This window comes from Motacilla alba, chromosome 4 (assembly GCF_015832195.1).
Source record: "Motacilla alba alba isolate MOTALB_02 chromosome 4, Motacilla_alba_V1.0_pri, whole genome shotgun sequence".
NCBI classification, from domain to species: Eukaryota; Metazoa; Chordata; class Aves; order Passeriformes; family Motacillidae; genus Motacilla; species Motacilla alba.
Window position 1 is genome coordinate 10,288,875 of NC_052019.1, and position 18,805 is coordinate 10,307,679.

Consider the following 18,805-nt stretch of genomic DNA (forward strand, 5'->3'; position numbering starts at 1 on the left):
TTATACAACTCAAGCAGAATATTTTGGATGGATTTCAACTGATTTGAACTCCATGCTTTAAAAAAGGTTTTTTAGTCCATGCAGGAGAACAGAAAGGTTCCCACCTTCAACCTCAGTAGGCAAGGTCAAAGGCACAGACAGAGCCTGAATATGAGAGTCACTGGATGTGCATGTGCAATAACTACATGGTGCAATAGTTGTTTCCCTTGGTGGCAAATTCCGTGAAATAAATTTGGCTACAAGATATAGGAAAAAAACCACAATGAGACTCATAAGATAGAAAAGACATGAAGCAGACTGGAATTCACTGTGGGTTTTTTCTCTTTACACACCAGATTATTAAAATGAATCTGTTGTTGGTGAGACAGAACACCAATGTTCCTTGTAGAACAGGTTCTTTGTTGCAGAAATCTTTACACTGCCTTGAGAAGACATGCATTTATACTTACACATTCATTTTATCCAAACTGAGACTGAATTGAGGAAGAATCAGCCAGTGACCAACTCCTTCAATTTTGTGTCCTGGCTGTGTCTTAGTCGTTAGATCTGAGCAATGAAGTGCAACTGCCTGTTCTTTCCTCTGGCCACAGTGAATTATTAATTGCTGTTTATCTCTGTGTTTGTCACTCCTTGGAGGATTTCATGAAACAAAATGACAAAGTGAAAACAAATACATGAGAGACCAAGTCCTTCACTTCCAAGGATGTTATTCAGGCACATCTGTTCACACAATAATGTAATTTCAAAGGCATTAAACCTTGTATTAGAACAGTTTTATAGCTATGAATCTCCATGAAAATAGCAATTCACACGTGTGAGACAAAGGTGATCAAACAACAAAGAATGAACAGTTTAGGGAAAAATTTCAAAAGAGAAATTGAAATGAATGATCAGGTTCTTTAAAAGAGCTCAAGAGTTTAAATCCTTTGACAAGTCATTGATATCTGAAGGAAAATTTAGACAATTCTTAGTTTTAAAACCCCATTTTTCCTTAGATCTAAAAGCCAATGTCCTTAAAAAATTGTGTCTGTTTAGAAACTCAGGCCCATTGTATGCAGAACTCTCTTCCCTTTATATTAACCTGATGTAGTATTTCAAAAGGAAGAGTCTTTCAGCACACATTATTTTCCAGTGTTGAATTCATGATTATTTGTGCCTCTGTAAGAGGATTAACATGATGTAATGACACAAAGTCCAGAAATAATGAAGTGCTGTTTACTTGCCAAGCCATTACAGAATTATCTACTGCTCTCGAAGAAGTAAATATAATTTCTCATAAAGTTTTCCCAAATGTAGCAGAGATAAGCAGCAGTTAAAATAAAATAGGATGATTCCTACTTCAAAAATAGTTTCTTATTGCAAGAATGACAATAAACCGGAGCAGCTCATCTCTGATTTACACTTGACTGCTGTTACACTCCAAAAGTACAAGGCATTTATTTTGCTGTCATATATGTGACAGAAAATGCCAGTTGCTAAGTCCACCAGTAAAACATTCCTCCAGAAACTTTTATAGAAAAGAAGTTTGAAAAGCTGTCACTCACTTCCTTAAGCTGCTAAGAACAATTAAAAAACATACAGGACCAATTTTCTCAGGATTCTTCCAGACCAGGAATACAGTTGTTTTATTGAAATCCTGACATTGCTAAAGCAGCCACATCAATTCTCTTTTGAAATAATCCAGGGTTCACAGTAGCATCATAACATCACATCATATTTTATGCACTTCAGCAAGAAAATGCCTCTTGAGGGACCCTAGGAGATAGTTATTAATTGTATCTTGCTTCCTCGCAGTTTAAAAGCACACCCACATCTGATTACTTCTTAGACATGCTTATTTTAGTTTCAGCTTGGGCTAAGAAGATATTGTCATAGATGGTAGAAATGCCAGATCTATGCTCCTGCTGTTTAAGAACTGCATCTTCCAACATTATTACCTCACCTTCCTCAAAACTAATTCTTTGGAATTTTGCCCAAGTTAAAAAATATCAAATGAATGCATATCAGAAAATTATATTATCTTTTAACTCAGTGCCTCCAAAATAGCCTCAGGGATCCAGGTCATCCTGGTTAAACCTTTGCTATCATGACCCATCAGGAAGCACAGCCCATGTTTGTTAGCAGGCAGCCACCACATCTACCCTCACTTCTGCTCTCTGACCCAGTGAACTCTTGCCCCTGCCTGCAATCCTATTCTTCGAAGGGCACCAAAAAAAAAAGAATAAAACCAGCATAAAAGACTGCATAAAACCAGCTCCTGTTTTTGATTAAAAAAAAAAAAAAAAGCAGAGACAAAATTCTCATTCCCCTTAGAAAATGTGGGGGTTTTTTTGTTTTTGTTTTTGTTTGGGTTTTTTTTTGTTTGTTTTGTTTTGTAAAGAGAAAAATGCAGAAACACAGAAAGAATGTGGCTTTAAAGGTACTCCAAAAAATGTAGATCATCTCCTTTTTAAAACTGAGCTAACTTCAAACTTTCAGGAGTGTAGGGCACTGCCTCACTATTTCCTGAACACATTGCAGTCTCTGGTGTCACTAGGATTTAGGAATAAAAAAAACCACAGACTGGGAGAAATATTCTTGGTCAAAACAACTGTTTTCCCACCAAGACAAAAAAAAAGCCTGACAGAAACAGCTTCAGAAGTGTCTCAGGTCCCATTTGTAATCCAGTCTGGTTCCTGTCTCCAGTATTTCTGCAGGCAAGTCACTCCAGAGTCACACTTATAAACACTACTGCAGTAATTGACCTCATCAGTGCATTAATACCCACATTGCCTTCAGCTTTGATAGTATTCCCTTCACACAACTGCCACTTACTGCTTATAAGGGCTGCATATACCTCCTTAATGTATTTACAGAAGATAGTGATGTCATCTTTTAATCTTTACATGCTCATATTGGTAGGACAAATAAACAAGGGCCTTGAGTCACAAAGTAGTTTTACACTACCCCATCCTTGGAAGTACTTAGGGCCAGGCTGGATGGGGCTCAGAACTACTTGGTGTAGTGGAAGCTGTCCCTGCCAATGGAGGGGGGATTGGGAACAGACCATATTTACGGTCCTTTCCAACCAAACCATTCTAGGATTCCATGATTCTGTTAAATATCCACTGAAGGCCTCTATCTGAAGAAGAATGATCTAAACTAACATAACAATACATGTACCATTCGTATGGGATGCAAGTGAGGTTATTACAGTCACAGCCCATGAGGGAAGACAGTGAGAGGAACAGACCCTGGATGTTTTCATGTGGGGAGAGACTTGTGCTTTGCTGAAGCAGAGCACATCTCCAGGAAGGTCTGAAAGGCTTATGTTGGCTGCCAAGACAGAATATCTGCACAAGGCATATTTGAAACACCCTTTAAAATTAAACTGGTCCCCAAAGCCTTATGGACTCTTCTGTCTGGTTGTATAATTAGCTCTGTTTTCATTCACCTTCAAACCAGCATGAATTCAACTGGAATCCAATGCTTTTGTAAACCATACCATGGATTTAGTGATATTTCCCATACATTCAGCTCTGTCTAATAAAACAGCCCCTGGAATGTAAAGATACAGGATTACCTGTAAGGAAGGCCAAGTGGAACAGCCCTGAGGAGAGGGCAGTCAGCATTTTCAAACATATGTAGAGGAACCAGGTTTATGAGAAATTCTGATGAAGTTCAGACCGGGGGGCTGATCAAAGGTAAGTACATTTACCACTCAAATACAGGGGGAAACAAGCAATATACCATAAAAGAGTAAAGGACTTGTAACAATGCAGGATGGCTGAATGGGAGTTTTCATGGACCAAATAATATTGAAGAAGCCACTTGAGAGTTTCAGAGGTTGAGGCATATGGAGGAGGGAAGATGAAAAGCTGAGAAACTATCAAAAATTTCAATGGCACCAGGAATGCAGTCACGTCTTTTGACTTAGTCTGATTACAAAACTTATAAAAGACTAAATAAGGCAAAAGTATAATATTCTGACCAAGCTAAAAGAACAAAAAAAGTTTAAGGTCAGTCATTCTGTTATGTTACAGAATGCTGGAACAAATATTAATGTAAAAGAGGCCATTCTTCAATAGATTTAGATTTCTCTCAGAGAATTCAGTTGCCAAAATGGACTGACCTCTGAAGTGACCAAATATGCCACAATCAACTCTTGGTTTTATGGTCTGTAGTTTCTGAACAAGAGTGCCATGGGAGCCTAGTCAATGAGTAGAGACACAAAATACCCAATATTAATTACTCATTTTAGAGAAAGCCCAGCAGAGATCTAAGTTAACTTAGCTGTGGATGGCTGTGAGAATCAGGATTATAAGTGTTTTACCTCTGTTTCCAGCTCTGCTACAGGTTAATGCAGTAAGATGAGGATTAGACTCTCTATTTAATATACTGATAGGGGATTGACTTTTTGTCTGTGTGTGTATGAAAGAAATGAGCTAAAATATTCCGCAACTAATGAATGAAAGCAATTAATTATAGCCGGGAAAGGAGCAAATTGCCACAGAAAGAACCATTCTGGGAAGGGCAGAAGAGATTTTACTTTTTAATTTAATCTCAGCACCATCTTGAAAATGAATAATGCTTTTCTTTTCACTTATGCAATGCTTTCTTATCAGCAGAGCAAAGGTAACATCCAAATGGAAACAGATTCTGTATTTCAAGGTTCTTCAATGTAAATCAAGAGGAATAGATTAATTTTCAACATTCCTGTTCACTGAACTGCTCAGTGGAACATAGAAGTTGAGCGCTTAATTCTCCAATGCACAGGACAACATCCTGTTGGCTGGATTTGGCTGGAATTTCAGAACAACTAATGATGTTTATAAGACTCAGCAGCAATAGTTATAGCACCAAAACACTCTATAAAACCAAATACCATATCTATCTTTAAAAAGAAGAGCTGCAAAGAAGGTATTGATTAGCCAGCTATGTCTTATCAAGGAAACAAGGAGCATATAACACAGAGTTGTTAAGTATAATCTTTATTTATTCTAGCAAAAAAAAAAAAAAACAAAAACCCCTTGTATAACAGGATCATCACTCTTTGTGGATGGAAAGACAAAGTATGAACCACATATCTAGGTTTTACAAGTCTATTAATTTTGCCTTAGGGCAGACTCTCAGTGTTCTAAATGAAAATGCTAAAAAAGAGTTTGGCTACTCATTTCCAGGGTTATTCACTGGATTCACTGACAGAATAGAAAGGCTTGTCAAGCAGGGTTCTCCAGAAGTCTGCATAATGCTTCACTTGATAATACAGATGATGAATGTTCAGTAAACCCTTTAAAAATGCAGATTATACAAAGCTAGAAATGACTGTGCATAGGCTGTAGGAGGGGATAACAAGTTAATAATGAGCCTGACAAATGCAATGGTCCAAAACTAGGATGAAATTCAGGGTAAGTGAAATTCATCAAGGGCAAGGGTCTAAAGATAAAAATATGTTTGGCTGGGCAGGATGAGGAACAACATATTGTGTTATTCATATATATGGCAGATAGGACAGAGAATATTCAGATACCAGGGAAACTTGCTAATTACAACTCTGACTTATAAAGACTTTCATCTCACAGTGAAAGGGAAAGGAAGTCTGAAAAAGAAACACACAGTTTCCACACTGAAGGTTATTTTAAAAATTAGGCACACTTCTGTGAAGGATGATATTGTTGATTCTGTCTTTAGGTAGGGAATGGATTAAATGAGATTCATATGTAATTTTTTTGACCATGTTAACTATAGTTTAAATTGTCAGTTGTGACTATCCTGTTTGGCAGAAAATGCTCTACTCATAAATAATACTCAGTTCTTTGGTGGACAGCTGTGAATTAAGTAAAACATCATTCACTGGGGGTAAGAGCAGTGTGCAGTTTTCATTCCTTGGGAGTCTTTGTAAAGTCATAAAAACATCAAGACCACAGTGGATACAGAGCATGTCAGCTGCCTCATAGTAACCTCTCCCAGGAACTCTCCTGCCAAGTAATTCACATGTTTTGAATCACAGAATCATAAACTCACTGAGGTTAGAAAAGACTCTTAAGACCACCAGGTCCAACTATAAACTTTGAGAAGCAAGTTATGCCAAAATTCTTTGTATTCTTCAACAGAAAAAGTGTGCAAGTGGACAAGTTCCATGGACCAGCTGATAGTTTTTCAGTGCACAACCTATCTTATCTCACAGTAATTTATTTATGTAGCCATACCCCTGTGCTCCATGGAGACACAAAGTAATGAATTCAAGACTCACACAGACTAAATAATTGATTTGAATTGTAATACCATACTGCACTCCTTATCATGCACCTGCACAGGTATCAGGGACTGCACAGAAATGTACAGCAGAGGCACACAGCAATTCTAGCAAGCCTGCATGTGGGTCACCCTGTTTGGAGGTCACAGGCTTATTTCCTATGCACTGCTGTTGCACAGTCACCTGAAAGCTTGTTCAAAAGAGGTATTTTTATTTTTAAAAAAACAAACAAATGAAAAAAAAAAAAAAACAAAACCAAACAACAACTAAAAAGTTGTGACCAGATGCTCTGCATGTGTCAGAAAAATAATTTAACAACAGGACTCGGTGGTCATGGCATGAGATGCTGCCAGGTCATGTCTCAGGTCACACTTCCAGCTTTTTTTTTCATCACTCCTCTGATTCTCTTCTTCCTTTGGACATTCTGTGCTTCCATATCATTTGAATATTTTCAAATAAATATCACAATTTGTCCAATACATCCTTTTCCCAGTATAAGTGACTTCCTTGGTGACAAAGAATATTTTCATACCTTTTGTAGTATTTGTATATTGAATGTATCAGAAGGGATTTTTTCTAATGATGGTGGCACACTTTACATGAGATTCAAAAACTGATTTATTATGTTTACAGGCTAATAATATTCACCAAGATCATAATATTTACTCAAATTAAGTAACACAAAACCCCTTAAAAATCTCTGGGATTACTTGTTCAGTAAGGTAACATTCAGATTATCATAAAAATATTGGAGTCATCCATATGATATATTGCTCTGCTATAAATTGAATATACATATACACACCTTATAAAAGCTCCTGAAAAATTTAAAAAGCATGTTTTCCAATTTTTTTAAAGGGCTCTTTGATTGCAAGGGAAAGGCCTTCAGAATGATAAGGATTCAATACAGAACTGATATTCTGCCTAGAAAGCAGCCAGGCTTTCATATGTAAATTCTCCAGTGTGTTTTGATTTTACTTCTAAAAAGTGTATTGTTCCATGTATAGAATGAATATTTTTGGAATAGTTACATAATGTTAAATTTTGCCCTTGGTGAATTTTTCTTTGGTTGCCTGAAAAACTATTGCTTCATTTTAGATCTGAAATTACAGATTCATAAGTGCCCAAAGGCCTTTATACATTAACTAGTTAATATGAGATGTCATCATGATTAATGAATGAGGGTTCTTTTTAAAAAGCAATACTTTCAGAGCCAGTTTTCATGGCAGGAGCCTGAAATGACAGCACTTAGTTTCATAAGAAGTGGAAAAAAAACCAAAAAACTTCAAATCTTTTCAGGTAAACCTGAAAAAAAGCCAACAAAGAGAAAAATGCCAACATAAGTGGATTACAGTGAGATATGATTTGGTTTATTCTAACATGTTAAAGAGTAATTATTTACATTAGATTTAAAAAATTTTGGAAAAAGTTGGTGATTATTCTGTGGACAGGTGGACTGAAAACAAGGCAAAAATGCACTTTTAGTTATAATTCTCAGCCATTATATTTAAAGATTAATAGAGGAAACAAGAAAGCAAGTGTCCATGAAGGATGCTATACTGGAAGGAACTAATGGCTGACATCAGAAGAGTCTAAAATACAAGTCTTAGATGAAAAAAACAGGCTACAGGCTGACTGTTTTCAAGCTCAGAACAATCATTCAGCCCACTCTGTTGTTGGAAGCAGATGTGGACAGGAGGGCCAGCTGTGGAAGGAAATACACCTGCAGGAAAGAGAGAGTTGAATCAGGGTTAGTAATGAGGATTTCAACAGTTTTGAGAACAGGACCCAGGGTTTGCATCGTTGGAGGCAGCAAGTCAGTAAAAGGAGAGCTGTCACTGTGGGCAGAGGTGGGTTTCATGGAGGAGAACAGTCAGACATTCCTGGTGTCCCCCCACACCCAGGAGGTTGTGCAGCACCTCTGCTTTGCATGGCAGGTAGAAGCTGAGCTCTTGAACAGTCTCTTCCATTCATCTGCCAGGACTCTCTTTACACACACAGCCCACATCAAATACAGAGACACCACAAAGGATATGCCAAATTCTAACTTCTGTCTTCTCAATGTCCATCATAAATTGCTTTATGACATCTTTTAGTTTCAGTCCAACCACTGGGGCTGTGCAGGACAGAGGATGGGGCTGTCTGACAGTCTTTTCTTGAGCTGTTCGCTGAAAGATTCTTTGCCTTGCATGGCTTTGTATAATTTTGAAGCAAAGGTATTTTGCTTTGCAAAGTCATCCTGATGAAGAAGAACAAGACAAGAGAATGAGGAGTTACATGAGAATAATGATCAGAAATTATAGGAGCAAATTTGACACTGTCTATTACCCCAGTTCTTTCCTCTCTGGTTAGCCACTTCTAAAAAAATTGCTGGAATTCTGTTCCATTTGAGACACCAAATCAGGATGAAATCAGCCACTGGTTTAACAGATTCTTGAGAAGAGGACAGATTATTTCTGTAGGAGACTACAAGAGCAAGCTTGACAGTGGTCACTTTGCTGTGAGAGAATATTTCTGGGTAATTAAGCTTCTTCCCCCACAGTAACAGAATAATGGAAATGTTCAGGTTCCCTAAAAGGAAGGAAACTATTACTTCCCAGAAATGTCCTCAAACTATCCTCAACCAAAATCAACCAAACTTTTTTTGTTGTTTTTGTTTGTTTGTTTTGTTTGTTTGTTTGTTTGTGTTTTTGTTTTTGTTTTTGTTTTTGTTTTTTGTGACAGGAGCATTTTTTTCTTGCTTTCTTTGAGATGCCATCACTATGTGCTACATTGGTTCTCCCTTCATTTTTCCCTGTCATCTTCCCTGTTTGGGATCTCTTACTGCAGACTGTGCTTTCCCTCCCTCCACCAGTGTCCTTTCCTGATCCTCAAGATTTTTGATCCCATGTGACACCTACTTCAGTATCACAGCATCACTTAGGTAGTGGCAGAGAATAAAAAGGTGTCTTACTATCATGGGAAAAGCCAGCACTTCTCCTGCTCTGTGCTAAAAAACTTTGTGGGAGGGAAAAGCAGCAGTTTCTGCAATGCTCACTTTTCCCTGGCACAACATAGCTTCCCTCTGGGACCACAGGAAAAGAAAGTTAAAGAAAAGACATTCAGGCTGACTCTGGGGTGTTTACTCTTTTCAGCAGCAATTTGCATATAAAAAGCATTACCAAAAAGATAATGACATTGATGTCAAAATTACTTTATTTTAACTATGCAATACAAGATTTCTTAGAAATGGGGAATGATGCTTTTTAAAATTGCCCAGACCTTTTCATGATTTCAAAAGGTATTGCAAATCATTCTGGTTAGAATGAGAACAGGTTTCCAAATGTCAGAATTTCCTACAAAACAGAAATGCGGTTAAACTGAGCTGTTACCAGCATCCTCACTCACAACAGCTTAGAAAATCCAGTTGTTTCTGGTGTCACTGGTCCAGGAAAATGACAAGGAGATTTCCCCATTTGATGGTCTTGTCCACAAAGAATGTATGCTCTAACTTTACAAGTAAAAGTTGAAGTTTTAAAAAGAGTTCCAGAACAATAGTTAATAGCAATACAGGCTATGTGCATGCTGCTTAGTCACCTAAATTAGAAAAAGATCAAAAATAAATCTGATTATAATGATTACTGAAATTAAAGACCAAAAGAGGTTAAGGTGAATGAATTGCCACCTTTCTGCAGAAATAAACTCCTTGGAAAAAAACATAATAAGCAATCATGGCTCTGTAAGAGTGCTTATTCATACACCTGTATAGTGTATTTATGGCAGTTTTAAAACACAAAGTTCCAGTTTTTACCTATACTGCCTGAGCTGCATGATTTGAGTTTTTTCCCTGGATTTCAAAAATGCATGTGTGAGTGGGAAGGCAGCAAAGCAATTATAAAGGCTACTTGTATACCATACCACTTTTAAATTCAGATATTTGTAGACATGATTCTGCTCAAAGAAGACTTAAATCCCCTGTGATGTGGATTTTAACTTGTGCCCATGAAAGAGATGCTTTAACTCCTTTTTACACAGGCAACAGTGGAAGTGTTCTCAATAGTTCATGGATGCTGCCTGCTCAGGCTCCTGGCCCAGGCCACAGCTGGGTGTTCTCTGTGCTTTTTAGTGCCCGCAGGGGTGGGGGCCAGAGCATTGCATGGCTGTAGCAGCAGGAGAAGCCACTTTCCTTATCTGGGCTCACCAGTGGCCACAGGGGCTTGGCTCAGCACACAGAGCAGCCCTGGGCTGTGTGTTCACAGGCAAGGTAACATACCTGCCTTCTGGGTGCAGAATAGATGTGTCAAAGCCAGTCCTCTCCCTATGGCCTCTTCTCTGGTTAATACAGAGCACTGGAAAATAAATAGAGTAAATTACTGATTTTTTTTTTCCTTGATGGGAAATGACTGAAGAAGCAGCTTTATGGAGACACTTGGGAAGAGATAGTCTGATTTACTTTTGGCCATCAGTCACCAGTTCTGTGGTTTACAAACCAAGATGCTGTTTTGTTGAGAAAATGTCTGCTTGCCAAGAGCTGCACCCCTGGAACTGCAGCCAAGGGCCCTATTAAGTTTGACTTCTTTGTCCTTGTGTCCTTGACCTAAAGCAGGACTAAAGCGCCTGTTTTAAAGCTGGTTATACTGGCTTGCCATTAGGATGCTGGTGTGCCCTTTCATCATTTGGAAAGATGCTGTGAAGGCCCAGAGGGCACCTTGCTGGGTTTGGCTGCTGGGGGCTGGGGCCAGCCTGTACTCGGGGATCTGTCCTGGTTCCCAGCCCATGCAACCCCTCACTGTGTAAAGTAAGAGGGACTGTACATTTATGTAAATATCTATACTTATTTTCTGCCTTGCCCTGCAGTGGAGCAGTAACCACACTGCCCATTAAGTTGTGTTTACCCTCAGAGAGCTGGAGGCAATATGAAAGAACACAAAAGATAATCAAGGCAGGCTCAGAGCAATAGCCAGAGACACAGGCACACTTTTAATGAACAACACAATGCTGCATGACAAAAGAGGATTGTGTTCCTACCTTCACCTCTGTTAACAGCCTTGTCCCAGTGAAGGACAAGCCAGGGACCACAGAAATAACTCTGGCAACTTGTCAAGAAAACTTGTGTAGAAAATTGTCTCTCCTAAGGAGTGGCCTGTGCTGCTGCCTTCACTGCAGATCTATTTTGTTCACTGCTGATATTTTTATATACTGAGGAAAAAAATTCTGACTAAAATCAATCGTGTTGTTCAGCCATAAGTTCCCTAGCGCACATGTCCATCCTAATGAGTAGTTTACTGGTAGACATCAATTATTTCTGCTTCTTTCCCATGAGAGAGCACCCAGAGTTGAAATCATGTTTCTTTTCCCAGTGCTTGTCATTCTCATTTAGTCCAGAGGAGCTGAAAAAGGAGTAGTCAATTCCCACTTCCTTCCTTTGCAGAATTGCAGTAATAACCTAGAATTACTGTTCGACATCCAATCTTTTTCAGCAGATGGCTTTCAGCAAATAAATATGCTCAACTTGCCAAGCTTTGTCCTGAAGTACAAAAGCTATCCACATTAAACCAGGATTTTAGGAGTTTTCATTTTTGTATTGTGATCTATATTTTGTTCATGAACCATAATATGAGATGAGAAGTGAACTCTTATTTATGCAAATTTACATCATGTATCTCATATCAGGTGCAGATTGTAGAAATAGGAGGTAGTAGCAAAAGAGTGTGAATGGGTCAGACTCAGGCCTAGTTTTTACAGCACCTGCTCTCAAGTGTTACAATTAGTTAAGAAACAATAATCAGCTTCCCTTTACCTCACCCCACTTTGTACAAAGGATATATCCACCTTTGAGAAAAAAAAAAGTATTTTATGAGCTTTTCTAGGGGTAAAAGATAATCCAAATGCCTCCCAAAACACAAACAAATGAACTGAGGGAGGGAATATTTTTTTAAGTCCACCATATGAGACTAATATATCAAAACCTAACCATACCAACCAAAAATAAAATATCACCCAAGACCATATAAAAGTACTTGTAAGATCTGTAAGACATCAGCTAAAAAGCACAGTACTATTCAGTGGCTGGCAGCTGAAAGTTAAGTTTGGAAAACTCAAACCAGAAATGAGAATTTGAGATTTTTCAAGTGAGGTTAATTATGAAATTAAAAAAAAAATCTTCACAGGACTGGAAATTCTCCATCCCTCAATTGTCTTTTATTTCTGGTCTCTTTACATTGCTAAAACATCCAGGTGGTTCCTTCCTTTCAAATGAATCCACAAAGGCTTTTCTATCATGTTGTCTACCATCACAGTAGCAGGTGGGACTTATCCTTAAGAAGTCTGAGCAGATTCCTGTTCAAATTTCTGGGTTTTTTGGTATTTTGTTTTTGGTTTTTGTTTGTTTGTTTGTTTGTTTTTACCCAGATTGCAATAAAGTCTCAGAACTCCTGAATATCCGCTCCTCTCACCACCATCCCCAGGCTCCCTTTCATTTCCTAGGACCACCCACAAAATCACTTACACTCTCCTTAGTCTTTTGTGACCACCCACTCCTTTGGCAGAACATCAAAACACATATTTACCTTGACTGTCATTTCTTTTCTCTTTCAGATCTTCTTCATTCAACCCTGCACTTGTCCCAGTTGAGCAGATGTATGCTCTTGCTGGTAAGTTTTCTCCTTCTTCCACTCCATTCTTGCCTTTTCTGTCCCATGATCTTCTCTGTGGCTTTTTTTTTATTTCCTAAGTTCTACCCCCAGGGAGCCTATGCTACTGCTTTGGGAACTACAGGAGATGTCCCTTAATTTCCAGCAAAAGGTCTTGCTAGAGGACAGAGAAACTGTGAAGATAGAAAATCCTATTTTTTTATGGTAATATGAATAACCCTCCAGGGCTCCTCTTAAAACGTCTACCAGCACTTGCTCAGAGCTAAACAAGAGTGTGGATACAGAATTAGTGCAGGGGAAAACACATTATGTGAAATTCTGCATTGTGTGGGCACAATTTTCCCTTTTAAGAAAGAAAGGTAATGAGTATTGACATTCAGAGTGACAAAAATAATTGGGCTCTGTACATGATTTGACTTAATTTTTAATTGATTATGGAGGCATTTTTATCCTTATATATCCCAATACTACGAGACTTTTTCATTTCACTGTATCCTATAAAAATTATATTTTTATCAGATATACATTTTCAGCATGCTATACATGAATACATGACATATAAGCAGTCACCCTGACACACAGAGCCTGCGCTGTATCTACAGAGGTGTGAGTTTGTTGAGCTGGACACAAGCAGAAGCCAAGTCTCAGGCTCCCACAGGGCTCTGAGCTGCAGACAAGTTCCTTTCTTGCTGAAAATCTCTCGAGGGTGTCCCACATTGGTGAGCTTGCACATGCACAGCTCAGAGAGACAAAATCACAAGTTCCTTAATTCAAGTAAGGTTTTCCATTTGTTTTTAGCAATAGTATGTCTTCATGTCAGAGGGGACATATGTGCCTGAGAGATCTTTTTTAGTCAAAGGTTTTACATACTGAGGTCATAATTTAGAGAGAAAGGAGTAGGTTTAAGGCGGACAGTAACCTAAACATTTAAGGGTATGATGAAATGAAGTTTACAGAGCAATGCATTGGGTTTAAGTTGCTATGTACATGGAAGATTCTGTAATCCCAGTATGGACATTTACTGGGGTGGTTTCTGTATTACCCATTAGATCTGCTCTCATTTTCAGCTCAGAGCTCTCAAATGCTGCTCTAGCTTCCACCAGCAAAACCAAAGGGCCAAACTGCAACTGAGGGTCAGAATGGCTCAGGGCTTCTCTGGGCATATGTCTCACCTTCTCACATCCCCTTTCCTTTTGGGCACTGAGAGCAGAAGAAAAGACCTCCCTGATCAAACATCAGATGTGCAAACATTAGATACCTTCTCTCCAGAGCTGGCTTTCCCAGGTGATACAGTCATCACACTTAGATCTGGTATTAGTTGTGCAGAATGTACCTGAGGTTCAAAAATATTTTTACACAGCAGATTCCATGTGAATGATCATCTCCAGTCAACTCAGGTGTAAAGATGGACAAATTTGGTGGGTATAGACATGATACAACTCCCTATGTCCCAAAGCTCACTGGATATGACCCAGCCCTGCTCTGGAAGTAACTGAGCTGAGCCAGAGCTGAGCCAGTATAATGGTTCTGAAGATAGCAAACACCCACTGCTCACATGGTGATATATCACTGTGAGGTTGTACAAACAACACTGGCGGACTGATGGAGTCTCCTCTCAATTTAGCAAGGAAAAACTCTCTTCTCTGCTCCATGTTCTTCTTCAGAAGTTCAAATAAATCCCGAGACCACAGTGGGCATCTCTTGACGGGTAATATCAAAGTGAATTCTCAGGGATACCTTTTTAAGAGATATGTGAACAGTTCTCTGCAGATCTGTTGGTGTACAGAACCCCTGTCAGGGTAATGTTCTTGAAAGAAGAATAGAGACTCTGTGAATTAATAGAAAAACAGTTTTTAATAGAAGGAAAGCTCACCAGCAGAACTGTGAGGACTTGGCAAAGGACCCCTCTTGTCTCCATCTCTTTTTCTTTCTTCTGAGACCGTAAAAACAATTTTTGACAATAGAAGGGGAAGGAAAGACTCCACACCCAAGTGACCAGCAGGCAGTATCCTTTTATTCAATGCTGTAATCTTTCTTCCAAAACCAAACACAAGAGCACTCACAGTGACCAATTCCTTCCACATAACACTCTTCCAACATGGGAAAACATGTACAGAACCTGGAGTCAATAAGGAAAGTAATCCAGATCAAGTGATTTCTAACAGTGATGGGAATTGAAGTGATTTTCCCCAGTCACAGAAGGAGCAGCACAGCAGACAGGCACTGCAGCAGGAGGGAAACAGCCCTGTGGGAAAGGGACCTTCTAGGGCAAAGGAGATCAAGAGAAACAAACCATGGTGCTGCACTTTGCATTCTTACTGCCCTCACAGCAGTGCTGGAGCTGGATGTTGGAGAGCAGGGAGAGCCTGTTTCCAGCCCATTCATCCCCCTCCTGGGTGTATCCCTATCTGCTGTCAGCCAGCATCAATGCTTGCAAACATTAAAAATGGCTTACTTAGAAACATATAAGAAAATACATCTTTTTTTTCTAGAGGTGGGGAGATAGGTGTGTCTTGAGATGATCAATGAGCATAAGGAAAAATAAAAGCCCAGAGTATCTGAAAGACTTCTAGCAGGTGCTTTACAGTTTACAGCAGATAATGAGAATTGCATTCTAGCTGGATGGCTTTAAAGCAAAAAATGTCACTGAAAATGAACTGATAAATCTAGCTGATTTTTTTTTTCATGTCTCTTCCTACTTTTGTCTGAAGGAAGTGAAATGACCAGCACTGCTCCTCTCCACCCATATTTCTAGAGAAAAGGGACATGTTTCTCAAGTTCAAATTAAGATATTATGGCAGGAATTCAATCTGAGGAGTGAAGATGGAGAGAACATGTCTGGGAAGAGAGACTCCAGTCTTTCCATCAGTTATTCAGGTTCGAGTTCCTCAGTGCCCTCTGATCATTTTCTGAGACAGCAGTTCAGTCTCCAGTGTGCTAACTCTAAAAGTTAGGAAGTCATCCTTGTTTTGCAGACCATTAAGTTTTGAACTCCAATGCTACACAAAGCCATATTTCTAGTTTTGCTTGCTGCAGGTCTGCAGACTGGCTTTGCAGAAGTTTGCTGAAGCAAACATTGATTAATGAGACAAGGCAGTAGTCAATGAAAGCAACAAATGGGTGGACTCAGGAGGACTGACTCTTGAGAACCAATTAATGTGTGGACATGCCATCTGGGCTGGCAGCGTGCAGGGCAGTTCACTACCTGCTGCCACTGCTGGCAGTGCACCAAGAAGAATCAGAGCATCTGTCAGTCCCCAGGATCTGAAACAGAAAACTGCAGTGCAGACAGCTTCAAAACAAGCCTTGAACATCAAAACTCTCTGGCAAATCCCTAGAAGAAAAAGCTAGAGTTAGCGTGGAAATAACTGTATTAAAAATAAAATATTGAATTGTTTCCTATGCAAAAGAAAGTTTCATATACATGGACTTTTCTCTGTTCCTCTTTGACTGCAGATGCAACTCTTTTATCAAAATTTATTTTGATTACCTTAATTGACATCAAAATCGTATGTTTTCTTTGTGAATATCTTAAAGTAAAACTTCAGATTTTCAGCTACAGGCTTCATTTTTCACTCCCATTTCCTCCAGTTCATTTTAATAAGGTCAAGATTCTTTCCAAAGAGGTGCTGAATCAGCTAGGAAAAATTATGGTGAGCAAACCATATCTCACTTAACTGCGTATCATCATTGGCCTTCAAGGACTTCTCTATAGAAAAACAAAATTTCTCTAGCATTGCTGGTTATTTAACCAAAATGCAGGAGGACTATCACTATTCTGCCTCCCTTTTACTCTTGAAAGAAACACAATCTAGATATGAGCTACTGCCAGGAGTTGACACCATCAGTCTTAAAAGGGGAAAATTGATTTTGCAATCGTACAGTGAATCACACAGAAGCAGCAAGTTAACCAGAGCTACCTTGTGATCTTGTGCCCAGTAGAAACCATTATTGCTTTCAGTGAATAGTTCTTTATGGGATGGATATTTCACACTATTAAGTGAAATATCGGGAATCACTGTCAAAAAATTAAGTGTTTTAGTGCTTAATCACCATGATCTTCATTTCAGAAGAGATATTTTGACTTTTGCTTGAAGACAGCTGTATTGCAAAAAGGCAGACAATGCAGAACTCTGTGAATAAAATAGAAAATAAATTAACGAAATTACCATGTTTACTCTTCTTTCTTCCATGCTTCATCCTTTTGACATTACTTTTTAAAATATCAGACTTAACCTCAGCATATAAATATAAACTTTGACTAAAATTGACTGGGCACTGCAAGCTGTGCCTGCATCTGAGATGAGTGAACTAAGTGTTATGAAGTGTCTTTTTGCAGGTCCTGCATGAGACTTTCTCAGGGCCTAATCCAAATTATTGGCTCCTTCTAAATTATTAGAAAATATTCTGTTAGCTGCAGTAGGCATTTGACTGGGTTGTCAATGAAGAAGAATGGCTATATGTTTGGATTGAAGAGATAATCAGTCTCTGCAATATTTGCTTCAGAGAATGAATCATAGAAAACACAGCTTTCAGCTGAGGTGTTTATGTCTGTATTATGCATCAGCAGGCTTGATCATAGTGGAACTTTAATAAGACATAGAGAAGTTGAAGTTGTCTAATGACAGATTGTCTAGGAGCATCTTTTGTTCCCAGTGGGACCTGGCCTATTTTCCAAGTAGTCTGACTGGAAAGAAAGGATTAGTTTACCTGTCTCCATTACTGAAAGCTAACATGACTGAAGGCAGTGCCACTTTGTTCTTGCCAGGAAAATTCTCTCCTATTAAACACTAAGCTCAGCTTAATGCTTTAATTGTTGGACATCTAGAATATGTTTGATTGAAGCTCAGCAATAAGAAGAGATGCACCTGATGGAAGTTTGTATGCTCACTGAAATTCAGAAAAAAATTGAAAACTTCTGTTATTTTCAAGCAAGAAAACTTGCAAGTTTTATCTGAGTATATTCTGCCATTCCATGTCTTCACAAATAAAGACATCATAGGGTGAAGACACCATGGTGATGGAACTATCTTATACACAAACTGTCGACTAACTTACAAGCCACTAATTTTGCTGAGACTACTATCACTAGTCAGGAACCCACAAGGGAAGTTCCTGAGAAAAGAGCTGAGTGTGTACTCAGGTGGCTGAACTCTGAGTTGTGTGTGGAAGACATGAGATGTCCTAAAATAGGACAAAATGTTCATAAACATGCTGTTAGGACTCAAAATGTTCATAAACCCAAGATGGATTTAGAAGATAGAATGGTAGAACAAGAGATGGATGCAAGTCAAATTTCAACAAATGTTGATTGCCTGCTCTACAATGGCCCTTCTCCCATCAAAATGTTGGCAAGCCTAGGAAACTCTTTTGTGAAGAGGCAGAAGTGAAATCTTACTGCTTGTTTTGTGTTTGTGTCCAGGCTTTTCTATCCATTTTACCATTGCTGCTGGAGTTTTGGAAAGAAATTTCAAACCTGTTGCAGAGATTTTACAGATGACTAAGAAAATCTTCTTGAGACCCTATGAACAGCTGTCCTAAGTGAGTCCCTTTGAGCTCTCCTGGACCACAGGCACCTCCCTTGGCGTGGGACACCTCTTGGAACTCACAAACCCTTCAGCTGGAAATATTTGAAACTCCATTGCTGATGACAAGATTTAGGCTGATACCATACAGGACATTCCTTAAGGTGCAAGCCATGCCTGATGAGACACAAAGAGATTTGATGTATTTCACCAAACTTGAGGTGAGTTTTTGTTAGGTACCTTTGTGCACAAATAAAGATCAGTTCCTCTCTGACTCTTGCACCTTTACGTATCCGTGTCCTTTGCACTCTTTCCCTTTCCCAACCTGGTCTCGATGTAAATAATCACAAATTTCTTCCAATGTGATTTTCCTATCCATGCTTCATCAATATAGAGTAACAGAGTGAACCTTG